At 40.0% G+C, this 11,408-nt stretch overlaps 1 pseudogene; it reads right to left on the reverse strand.

The window, feature by feature from the left end:
• Nucleotides 1-8,786: 8,786 nt before the first annotated feature.
• Nucleotides 8,787-10,024, reverse strand: LOC123836447 (small ribosomal subunit protein uS5m-like; annotated as a pseudogene).
• Nucleotides 10,025-11,408: the final 1,384 nt, after the last annotated feature.

Here is an 11,408-nt window from a genome sequence, read left to right on the forward strand (position 1 = left end):
GGGGTTTGTACAAAAAATAAATTTAAAAAAAATTAAAGCTTTGTAAAGTGGAAGAAACAGTGGATAAAAAAGAACAAAAGTTTTATTGCTGAATCCTGTCACAAAACGGACCCTGATGGAATTGTGGGTGATTTTTTTCTTCCTATATTTTTAAAGTTTTTTTTTTCTTTTTCCCTGCAGTATGGCATTAATTAGAATGTTACCAGACTCTGATCCTTCTTAGTTTTTCTTTCTCCATAACCACATCTTTACAATTTTATTTTTTAATTTATGCAATATGTGAAACATACCCAAAAGTAGAAAGGATTTCATGGCTAATTTTTCAGCTATGTCCTCACCTCCTTGCCCCACGCCTGTATTATTTTGAGGAAAATCTCATGTTCTTTTATCATATTTAAGTTTGTATTTCTAGAAGATAAGGACTCATTTAAAAAACAACTGTAATTCCAGTGTCACACCAAAAAAAATTAACAGTAATTCTATAATATCATCAAACATGCAGTGTTTATATTTTTAATTATGTGATAAGATCCAAAAATTGCAACTGGTTGGTATGCATTTGAGTCTCTTCTAATCTACAACCTCTGTCCTTTCTTCTTTTCTCTCCCTTCCTTGCAGTTTAAAAGAAGAAACTTTTGTATTTCTAGGATTTTTTCCATAATCTGGCTTTTTACTGATTCATATTTGATTTTGAGAATTTTCCTTTATTTCTTTTTTCTTAATATTTTTGTTATATTTCATTCCATATTCATTGTATTTCATGTTGAATGTTTTTAAAAATATTTATTTATTTAATTTTTAAATATGGAGAAGTATAGAAAGAAATATTTTAGTTCCTCTTCCACTCTGAGGATAGTCCTGCCACTAGACCTCTTTCAATTATTGGGATAGTGCTCTTGAGGTCTCTTCTTAGGAATGAAACTAGCCCAACAAATATCTTCCCTCTTTCTCCCTCTCTATCATTCATTAAACTAGTGGTTCTTAGCAAGATAGTACTGTCCCCAAGGACTGTTCTGGAAACTTTTGGGTTGTTTTAGTTGTCAAATGGCTGAGGGTGTGGAGGAAGCTAATAGACTCAGCAGGCAGGAGCTGGGAGGTTAGACATCCTACAATATGTGGCACCATCCTTAACAGTGAAGAATTGTCCCATGTACTGCACTGCTTTTGAATGTTACCCTCAAATTCATTTGTAATACTCTTGAGACTGGATTTCAGTTCCGTTTTACCTATAACTACAAAGTAATTTTTCCACAGCTTTTATCATACATTGTATTTACTACAAATGCAGTTACTCTGGTGTCTAAAGTGTTCGATCAGTTGGGGGCCCCCCAATGTGGGGCCATGATCAGGTGGAAGCCAATGGTGTGGGAGGTGAAAATTCACTTGAGGCAGAGCAAAGGAGATAGAAATTTATTGAATACACCGCAAGGGAGCCGTGGCCGGACAACAAAGGAGAGGCTCTCTGTAAGGAGGCGGTGGGTGGGGGAAGGTGTTTTTAAAGGGGGAAGATGAGGAGGTATGGTGAAGTATGGAATCGTCCCTTTTTTGGTAACTGGGCCTACTTGTAAGGAGCCCATTGATCAGGTAGGCCTATGGATATTTTGATGTGGGAGGCCTTCTAGGCCTGTCGGTGTTCAGCCAGGTGGTTGCTGTGGGCCTTTTCCATTGCTCAAGCCTGTTTGCCTAAAAGCAGCCTTTATAGTTACTGGGTAAATTGAGGCAACACGGAAATCTATTTTGTTTGGATCTTTCCATTTGAGAAAACTACTAGTAGCATTACCGCTCATGGTTTTTGAACTGCCAACACAACATAGCTGTCTTGTGTGCTTTTTGGCTGTTGCCTCCACCAGGCTACTTCTAAATACAAATATGTGATGATTTCTTCATTATGTCTTCTCATTCAGGGCAGTGCCTCCCAAACCGTAATGTGAGGTTGCTATTGTAGTCTGCCCAAGCAGTTATGTTGTGAAGCAGTATTGTTTTATTTTACTTACTTATTTCTTAAGGATTTTATTTATTTTAGAGAGAGAGAGTACGTGCCACCAGGGTAGGGGTGGGGGGGTAGCTGGGGCAGAGTCAAAGGGAGAGAGGGAATCTCAAGCAGACTCCATGCTGACCACGGAGCCTGATCCCACAACTATGAGATCTGACCTGAGCTGAAATCAAGAGTTGGATGCTGAACCAACTGAGCCACCCAGGTGCCCTGAAGCAGTATTATTCTATTATAATTTTTACATCTCCTATTTATTATAGTTGGAGCTTTATATACATTATTTTGAAATAATGTACGTAGGTAGGTTTATATTATCTATGGATTTTATTTAAACATGGTATGATGGGACAGCAAATATTTGTTATTAAAGCAGGGATTGGGGGCGCCTGGGTGGCTCAGTCGTTAAGCGTCTGCCTTCCGCTCAGGTCATCCCAGGTCCTGGGATGGAGCCCCAAGCCCCACATCGGGCTCCCTGCTCTGCGGGAAGCCTGCTTCTCCCTCTCCGACTCCCTCTGCTTGTGTTCCCTCTCTCGCTGTGTCTCTCTCTGTCAAATAAATAAATAAAATCTTTAAAAAAAATAAATAAAGCAGGGATTGGATCTGATGAGATTGAGCCCCACAGGTTTAGGTTGGTGGGGAGAGTTGAAACAGCACTGACCAGTTAGGGATCACTGAATATGTGTAAACATTTTAACAGTGGAGTTGGCATAATAATAGCTGACACTTTAGGTAGTTTTTGCTTAATGTGCTGGGAACCCTTCTTTCCAAATGCTTTACCTAAATCAACGTCCTCAATGCTCATTACAGCTCCAAGAGGTCAGTGGGAGCTATCACTCTCCCCTTCTCATAAATGAGAAAACAAGGGACCTAGATATGAAGTAATTTACCCAAGGCCACATAACTAAGTGCCAGAGCTGGGATACAAACCCTGGCAATGAGGCTACGAAGTCTGTTCTCTTAACCACTGCATTTGATTGCTTTTCTTTTGAAGCACAATTCACTGAGCACAAAGGAAGGAAAATCAGACATATTGGCAGAAAATATACAGGTGCTAGATTTAAAGGGAAAATGGATATGCAATTTTGCCTTTTAGAGACTAGTCTTGCTGAGTTGGTGGTAGGGTTAGAAGTAAACCTTTAAAGTGCATACTAGTCCCCTGGAGGGGCTCTAAAAATATTTGCTGAGTGAATGAAGTACTTTATAGGATTGGCTGCAGTGGAGAATAAAATTATGGAAGAGTCTCAAAGTTAATAAAGAGAGTAAGACAGAACTTGGGCATCTAAACTACACAAAGGATTGTAGCAGGTGCCTTCTGTGAAGTGTAGCACACCAGAAACGTGTCTGGTGTTTCCACCATAAGCATCTTCGTTGCAGGCGTTTTCATGGCATAACTAATTGCCATAAGGCAATTTTACTGTAAAAAATAAAATCATGAAAAATGAAAGAGGGACATTCATTAAAAAAGACTATTAAATAACATGAAAAATGAACAACAAAATGAAAAAGGCTTTATTGAGAAATAAATTGAATGCATTCAAAATGTATGTAGATTCATGGCAATACTGTGCAAATAACTGATTTTAATTTGTGGACTGTACCAAAGCACTTGTCTTCAAGGTTTTTTGTTCATAATATTATACTTTTTTTTAAAAAAAGATTTTATTTATTTATGAGAGAGAGAGAGAGTGTGTGCATGAGCGTGTGCGTGAGTGTGGGGGGAGGGGCAGAGAGAGAGGGAGAAGCAGGCTCCCCATTGAGCAGGGAGCCTGTCCTGGGCTAGATCCCAGGACTCTGGGATCGTGACTTGAGCCGAAGGCAGACCGACAGAGCCATCTAGGCGCCCCCCCCCCCCTTTTTTTTGCTTGTTGGTTTGTTTCCTTGTTTGGCATCACACTTCTCTGTCGTTTTTTTTTTCTTTTTACCAAAACTTCTTCCTTCATTAAGAGTAGTATCAGTTTCCAAATACTACGATGCATATTTGTAACTGAACTTTGTATTGTGTTGTGAAGACCTTCTCTGCTGGTGTGTGTTCTTGGTATATTGTCATATGTCCTTTGATAGATGTTCCAAAGTTCTATGTGAAATGTGGGTTCAAAACTCTGCATCACTGTATAGACTATTATGAGGGCTAATATATAATTATATTTATTAATATAAAAATGAGAGTATTGCTTCAGTGGAGAAATGAAACCAAACTGTCAGCCAGTTGTTGAAACTAATAAACTGTCAAACCAGTCTGTTAACCAGTTATTTATTTTTTAATGGCAAAATTGTCTTACAGCCAATTAGTTATGCAGAGAAAATGTTTGCACGAAAATCTTGCAGCGAAAATGCTTTTGGCAAAGAAGCTTACTGCAAAACTAGCTAGAACCCATAAGAGGAATTCCATGTGGGAGTTGCTTAATTTGCTTACCCAGGACCACAGAATTTTAACTACAAATGTTAATTAGGATACATCTGGTTCAAATATCCATCTTGACAATATCTGACTGGGGCTAGAAGAGAAGGGGGGTGTTTCTTAACAGAGATTTTTAAATAAATTGACAGAACTCACATTACAAATACATCATATTAAAGAGTTAACTGAAACATGGAAACATTTAATCTCTCCTGAACAAGGAGTTGGCAGAATTGTGATGTAGGAACAGCTCCAGGAATCATCTTTGTCCTTGTCTTACTGGGAGTCTTCTCTTATTGGGAGTTACTCTGCCCCTGGATCCCCTGCAGTGTCCTTCACAAGTTTGGGTCACATGCCAGCCCTGTCTGAATGACCATTTCCCTTTGCCTGCTTCTGTCTACACCTGGCCAGTGTTTCAAAGTTCAGACTTTAATTACACAATAGGATTGCCATAGCTCTAGCTATTGCATAGATTGGCATAAAGGAGGAACTTCAGGAGGTTTATTCCCTTCATTTTCCTTGTGTTTTCTAAGCAATGCATTCCTAAGTCAGCAAATCTGCTTAATACCTTTGGTCAGCTCTGGTTGCAGTATGATACAGCGCAAATAGAAGGTTTTGACATTTGGCCATGTCATTGGGTTTCCACTTCTAAGCCACAGAGTAAGAAAGGAATGAGATGGGAGATTATTCTCAATTCTTCTAAAGATGGTATATTAACAAATAACCTTTTAGATACAAAAGAGAGACATCAATGTATTACATACATTAAATGACTTAGGAGGTCATTAGGGTTTAATTTTCTCATGGAATTTGTTAAGAGCAGCTCTAAAAAAGTTCACCCTTGGCCAAGATTTTCCCTGAGCTGCTCACTAACCAGCCGTATTAGATGTTACTCCCTAGTTATTATGGAATTAATTTTAGAACTGCACCATTGGTGGGTTTGAACATCACTCCATCTCTCAGTCTTCTTATGGCTGACATGGACTTGTTTCTTAGTACTTGATCTGCCAAGTCAGCTACTTTGATGTCATTTTTAGTTAACTTCTTGCTTCTCACTGTTGTTGGCTTCCCTTTTTTTATTGCCAGTAAACCTTTTGTTATTTGATGTTAATAATGAGTAGTAATCTTAGTCTTTGACATGTCTCTGAACCCACTATAACTATGTACTGAAATTTGTGGGGAACTCACACCAGGTGTGGCTCTGACTTAGGGTTGGTCTTACTTACCAGAGTCTTCTCCATGAAATCAAAGGCTGTGGCTCTATGTTACTTCCTATAAAAAATAACTCCCTAGCTTGCTTTTAGAATTTTTTTTTCTTTCTGGTCTTTATAAATCCCGTTTTGTTAGGTGTTCCCTTTACATGCATTGTACCCTTCATTCTCACAAAATATTGTGGAGAAAATAACATCTTTTTATTTAATTTAATTAATTAATTTATTTAAAGATTTATTTATTTATTTTAAAGATTTATTTATTTATTTTGAGAGAGCGAGAGAAAGCGAGCAGGGAGAGGGGTGGGGCAGAGGGAGCAGGAGAGAAGCAGACTTCCCCCTGAGCACCGAACCCAATGGGATGCTCAGTCCCACGACCCTGAGATCATGACCTGAGTCTAAACCAAGAGTTGGATGCTCAACTGACTGAGCCACCCATGTGCCCCACAACTCCTTTTTAAAGAAGAGCAAACCAAATCTTCATGGTTAAGAAGCTTTTAAGTCATTTTTTGTAGACCTTCAAGCTTTCCTACGTTATTTGTCATCTTATCCTGTCAACTCTACCTTTACAGTAATTATCAGTTTTATCCTTCATTTCTAGTCTCACTGCAACTGCCTTAGAATAGCATCTCATTAACTCTCTTACCTGGAGGACTTAAACAGCTTCCTAACTGGCTTCCCAGCTCTATTTCCTGTCTTCTATGCTTTTTACATTCTCTCACTAGAGGTACTATTTCAAATACAAAATTTATCATGCCACTTTACTGTGACTCCCTCTCTCTTTCCCCGCACTGACAATAGAACAAAGTTTTTAAAACTTTGGTGTGTGACTCAGGGCCTTCAATCTGTCCAAACCTACCTTTCTAGTCTTTCTCGCACATCATGTCTTCAGGCATGTTCTACCACAGCAGAAGCACATTCCTGTTTCTAGAACGAGTCCTCTAACTTGCAGGCTCTGTACTTTCCTGCAATTTCTCTTGCCCGGTAGGCCTTCCCTCCTCTTTCTTACATCTCTGCCTAGGCAGACCACACCAGACTTTCAGTATCTACCCTGGACTCTTACTGAGCTTAGTAAACTATCCTTTGCCTTCAGACCCCTTCAGAATTTATACTTTCCATGGCATTTACTACCTTTATTGACCTTTTATTGTAGTCATTTGTGTGCTTTCCTATCCCTTCATTCTCTTCATTAGAATGCTAATAGAACCCTAACCCTGTGGTTAAGAAGATGTCTTCTACCTTTAAATGTCCTCTAGCACTTAAGATAGTTCTTTGAATATATCAAGTACTCAGCCAGGGTTGGTTGAGTTTAAAAAGTATCCTCTTTTAAAATACACATATGCTTAGATATGTTTGGAGAAAAGTACTTGAACATTCACACTGCTGCTTAGTGGTTCTCAACTGGGGGAAGGAGTCTGTGAAGATGGCAAATACAGTCCTTGAGCTACTTTAGTATTTTAATAGGCCTAATGGAAATTATACCTTTACTTATAATGAGGCTGGGAAGCTAACTAATACATCAAATTTTTGTTTGTAATTATATTTAACTCTGTAAGAATAGTATTAATTTCTTAGTCTAGGATTGTTTGGTAGTAACAGAATATACTCAAATTAGTGTGTAGAAGAGGGGAAACTTAATATGATGATATAGGGATATCTTATATAAGCCCAAGGTAGGAAGTACAGGTAGGTCTCACAAAGGATTGAAACCAGAGAGAGAGAAATTACTGAAAATGAAGATAGCAGTCTTTTTTTTTTTTTTTAAGATTTTATTTATTTATTTGACAGAGAGAGACACAGCGAGAGAGGGAACACAAGCAGGGGGAGTGGGAGAGGGAGAAGCAGGCTTCCCGCGCTGACTGGGAAGCCCGATGCAGGGCTCGATCCCAGGACCCTGGCTCGATCCCAGGACCCTGGGATCATGACCTGAGCCGAAGGCAGACGCTTAACGACTGAGCCACCCAGGTACCCCTGAAGATAGCAGTCTTAAGAATTCTTCCCCGGAGTCTTCAGGTATTCCCTCTGTTTCCTGTTGACATCAGTTTCATCTTCCTCTCTGCAGACTGGGTACTTAGGCTCTGCTAACACACTACTATTACAGTGTCTATATCTATTTTAAAACACTTCAGTGAAGATAGTCCATGTGTATGTCTAGCTATATCTATACCTACACATACACTTATATATAGATGCACACATGCATGCATGTATGCATATATGTGTATATATACATCTATATATGCATAGTTGATATTTACTTGTGGGGCCAGTAATTGAATTTTGAAGTACTCAGCCAGACACTCCTCCCAGGAAATTGGCAACATACACTAGTCAGCATTTGAAAGAACTTAACCAGAAATCCATACTCAAAAGACAGCTCCTACAAGTTGCAAACATATTTACCTCGGCTTAGCTCTAGACAGTTTTAAAATTAGCAAAAAGGGCATTAGAAATGACTTGGAATTAGTGAACTATGTGATGTTCAAGATATAGGGATTGACTAGAAATATTGTGTATGCAGCTCTTCTTTATATGAGCAAGTATAAGATTATATTTCTGGAGGGTCATTTCTTGTCTTAGGACTCAGTTTGGCTCTGTACCTGGGTTCTGTTGTTCAACTGTGGTGAGAAGTTTAGCTCAGTCCCGAGGCTAAAATGTTGTTGCCTCTGCCTTCAGTGAAAGAACCTAATAGTTACAAATGGTCAGCTTATTTTAGGCCAGTTTGCAATGAGGGCATGTCATCATCATGCCAAAACAGATCCACTCTCAGCCTTTAGGTGTACAGATAGGCCCTTAGATTCCAGATAACTGGAATTTTCTTTTCAGTTTTTCTGGAAAGAGAATTGACTGGCTCATTTTGGGTAAGGTCCTGGCCCAATCTACAGTGACCAAGGGAGTCTACGGGTTATGTATGAATCAACAGCGCTAAAGAAAGCCTCTCACCAGAAGCTGTGGGTATTGCACTCTCTGAAAAGGGGGTCCAGGCTGGGTTGTGGGTAAAGAGTAGATTTCATAGAAAGGGGTATTGACAATGCAAGTTCTTTGAGACCTCGTGTTAATCAAATTCAAAGCTATATTTCTTCGATTCAGAAGAGGATATAAAATTCTTTTTTTTTAAAGCTATAGTTATTTACTATTTGTCAATAAAGAAGGTTGTTCTTACCTTTAAAAAGAAATTGACATTCTAAAATATGAGGGGTGGAGTCTCCTCTAGGTGCTGGACAGTACTGCAGCTGTACAAGGCCAGAGGGAAAGCGCAGGTGGCAGTTCTCTTTAAACTTGACCACACTGAATGCTTTGTTCCCTGTGTGGCCCGCACTTCTTCCCAGTCCAGTTTGATGTCTGGAACCTCATCTTCTGGCTCTGGATCCTTTCTCAAGGCTCCCTGCGGGGAGGCCACTATGATGGTCACATTCCTCCCAGAATTCTACAACACGGAGACTCTTCTTAGCAGCCCGTTGTTGATGGGTTTCCTGGTGGAAGAGCCCATGGAAGAGGTCCCGTGTGAGGCTGAGCATGTTGATGGACCCAGAGACCTTGGCATACATGTCTTGATGCCAATGAGCTGGCAGATGGTGATGATGGCCTGATGGCAGCGGAGGCCATAGCCTCTGGGTTGTTTCTTCATCTTAATATGGGTCCTTTTAAATCTTAAAGAAATATCGTGGAGTATCGTATGGTCTTCGTATCGTCCTACATAATGCAAATAGTGAACTGAGGAACTCTGTTCTTCATTCTTCTGAAAGCATCCATCCGATCAGGGACACCTCCTCTGCCATTCCCCACAGCGACCAGGACATGGACTGATTTCTTTCTTCCCTCTTTTGCTGTCATATTTACAACATTTCTTACCTCAAGTATCCTGGTATCAAAATCATCATGTGTTTCTCCATTGTCGGGGGGCCAAGACTGACGCCTTCCTGTATGTTTCTACTCCATCCTCAACTCCCGTTTATCCTTCCTCTTCCTCTTCTGGTCCCACTCTTCCCTTGGCTGGACCAGATCAGCCTCTGTCTTCTCCTGCTCTTCCTTGCTTCTTTGGGCAATGGTCTGCACAGCTCCCTCTCTCATAAGAGGGACATTCAGATCAGACCATAGGAAGCCATGATGCTCTTCACCAATGATCTGACCCCTGTTCAAATCCTTTTTTCTCCTTTTCTTGGTTCTTTTGCCTCTTCCTCTTCTTGCTCCTGCTCCAGTCTCTGTTAAAGCACCTTTCCAAAGCTCATCTGCTGTCAATTTAGTGAAGAAACTATAGGATCTATACTCTTGACCCATCAAATTACTGGGAGAAGAAATACAGCATTGTGTCTGTAGTGCACGGGTCAGGCTGGTGAAATGATGGTTGTCTCTGGTTCCTGGAGACGACAAAGGGCCATTGCTGAGAACAGTCTTCAGTGCCCACATGGAAGCTGTTGGAAAGGTGTTTAGGTAAAGCTGCCTGGACCATACGTGACCTGCCCTCATGGTGGAGCCTTGAGTGCGCCTCAGGATATAAAATTCTTTAAAAATTCAGCAGACATTTTTTAAAAGTAAGCTAAATTTTACAGACAACAGGGTTGATAGGTAAAATAATAAAAGGATTCTGGATATGCAATAATTTTCCTTTTAATAGCTTTATTAATGGATGAATTTTCCAGGGGATGGGGACTGATCCTTGGAAGAAGGAGGCACTTCCATGGAAGGCAGGGAAATAGACCACTTGCTCATGGGATAAGGGGCCCAAGTAGGATAGAAGGGAGAAGGATAAGAAAAAGAGTGAGCAGGACCTAGCTGACAGACTATTTTCATATTTCGATGTAAGGCAGGCTCTGCCTGCTTACAATGCGAACAACAAATATTACCAATTAAATTTTTTTTCCTTTATGAAGAATGACTCTGACATAGAGTGTGATTGTGACAAGGCCATTCAACAGAGCAAGTGTTTGTTGTGCAAAATTTGTTTTGATTAGACTAGCAAGGCTGTTTCTATGGGCCATCTGCTGGGACATAAAGTTTTGTTAGTCAGAATCCTTGTTTAACCTGCATCTATGAAAAAGGGGTTGCTAAGTAAATTAATAGATTAAACAAGGGAAATGTTATGCTGATTGAGAGTGAAGGCCTTCAGCTGAAACATTTGCATTCAAACAATGGATACACTAATTATAAATATGTTATCAGTTAAAGTGCTTTCACAGCTTGCCTTCCCATGACAGTGATTTCATTGCTTTGTCCTGGAATGTTTTGAAACCCAGTTTCTTTAAGAAAAGTTTTCTTCCTCAAAATTTCCATTAAGTTAAATGATCTTTTTTTTTTTTTTTCCAGTTATAATAAACCACAGAGGTTTTACTATATTCAAAAACTTTGTGGGACACTTGGGTGGCTCGGTTGGTTAAATGCCTTCAGCACAGGTCATGATCCTGGGGTCCTGGGATCCACTTCCTCCACTCCCCCACCTCATTGGGCTCCCTGCTCCCCACTGCTCTTGCTCTCTCTCTCTCTCTCAAATAAATAAATAAATAAAATCTTTAAAAAAACCCCAATTTTGAATCCAAATATCAGCAGTTTCAGAGAATCATTATGGTGGTTGGAAGGAAGGGAGAAGGGAGGAGGCTAAGGTAGGAGGGGATGAAGAACATGGCAAAGGGAGCTCAAAGTGGGGAGGATAGAAGGGTGGAGAGGTGGGGAAAGGAAGATTAGAAAAAAAAAAAGAGCAGAAAGAGTGGAATAAAGAGATGCGAAGAAGAAAGAACTGTAAGGTGTGAAGAAGCAGGGAGAGGAAGCAAGGGTAGATCAGGAAGAAAGGATTTGTTGAAAATGATTGGCT

This window comes from Mirounga angustirostris, unplaced genomic scaffold (assembly GCF_029215605.1).
Source record: "Mirounga angustirostris isolate CCGP_5_RB_7025 unplaced genomic scaffold, mMirAng1.0.hap1 SCAF_8, whole genome shotgun sequence".
NCBI lineage: Eukaryota > Metazoa > Chordata > Mammalia > Carnivora > Phocidae > Mirounga > Mirounga angustirostris.